The 1,508-nt window shown below is 38.6% G+C and overlaps 1 pseudogene; it reads left to right on the plus strand.

The window, feature by feature from the left end:
- The first annotated feature begins 1,097 nt into the window (after positions 1-1,097).
- On the plus strand, positions 1,098-1,213 carry LOC145240566 (U2 spliceosomal RNA; annotated as a pseudogene).
- Positions 1,214-1,508: the final 295 nt, after the last annotated feature.

Raw genomic sequence — 1,508 nt, forward strand, 5'->3', positions numbered from 1 at the left:
GAGAACTGTCGGTGAGTTCGCAAGAAATACTTTGGACGAATATTCATTATTATTATTATTATTATTATTATTATTATTATTATTATTATTATTATTATTATTAAAAGCACGGAAGGTTCTTCCAGGATATAGCAGAAGTGGCTGATGAAATATCATGGCAATGGCTTAGAGCTGGGTATCTGGCTAAGAGTACTGAAGCTTTTGTTTGTGCAGCACAAGAGCAGGCATTAGGAACACGATTGTTCAAAAAAGTGGTTATAGGAGAGGAAGTTGCTGCAGAATGTCGGATTTGTGGTAAGACCTCATTCAATTGCGCACCTAGCAGCAGGGTGTAGTGGACTGGCCCAGAGAGAGTACCGCAAAAGACACGATCTCATGGGACTCCGGATATATTGAGAAATCTGTAGGAAGGTTGGGGTGAAATGTGCTGGAAAATGGTTTGAGGAGGTGCCTGATGAAGTGAGAACAAGTGAGGATGAAAATTTAGAGGTATGGTGGGACATAAGTGTCATAACGACCAAGCAATTGAAACATAATCGTCCGAATTTGGTCGTCATTGTCAATGTCTAAAAAAAAAATTGGCAGATTGTAGACTTTTCAGTACTCTGGGACAGGAATGTGAAGACTGAGAAGTGGAGCAATTATGCTCCATTGGCCTTGGAGATAAGGCGTATACACGGGGTTATAACACAACTAATCCCGGTCGTAGTTGGTACACTAGGAGTAGTATCAAGTCGTCTGGAAGGACAATTGAAAAAACTACAAATTCCCGATGTTTTAGGCGGCTTTCAGCCCTCTGCAATTGTAGGTATCACCAACATCCTTAGGAAAACCCTTAATCTTTGAAGTTCCTGGTTTGAAGCCGGGATTAAGGGAAATCCTCTCGAAATTAATCCCATCCCTTTCCAGAGAGACGTTGATAAACAAAATCAGAATTATCATTATATTATTACGCTTATCGCTTCGTCCGTTATCATGCTGTGCATCCCTAAAAAGGGAAAGTGGAATATTCCAAATAAACCTTGTCACCCTTAATTAAATTTAAAAAAAAAAAAAAAAAATGGTGTCGCTGTTGAGGCAAAGCTAATAAAAATGATTTGTCTTTCTTGGTCTTTTGGCTAAGATCAAAGTGTAGTATCTGTTCTTCAGGTGCTACATTTCAATTTCTTCTCTCTCAGTGGAAGAGAAATCCTTTACGACTAAGACAATTTTTTCTCCGCGTTAAAAAACGACCCTGGTGTCTAAATCTGTCCCGTGGGGGAGGCATTGTGAATAGGTACTATGTTTAATGTAACAAAGTTTTAATATTTAAAAAGTAACTGGAAAAATTTATTTCTGATTTAATTACAAAATGCCCTGGAAGTGTTACTCCTGATTAATTATAAAATGCCCTGGAAAATGTCCGTTCTGATTTTTTTTTTTTTGTTTACTTGCCCCCCCACAAGGGCGGAATTGGACATGAGGTCAGTTAAAAATTTAGGGGAAAACCAGTTCCCCAAAAGGGGCTC

The sequence above is a fragment of the Euprymna scolopes genome, chromosome 19 (assembly GCF_053919585.1).
Source record: "Euprymna scolopes isolate OS-2025 chromosome 19, ASM5391958v1, whole genome shotgun sequence".
Classification (NCBI taxonomy): Eukaryota; Metazoa; Mollusca; class Cephalopoda; order Sepiida; family Sepiolidae; genus Euprymna; species Euprymna scolopes.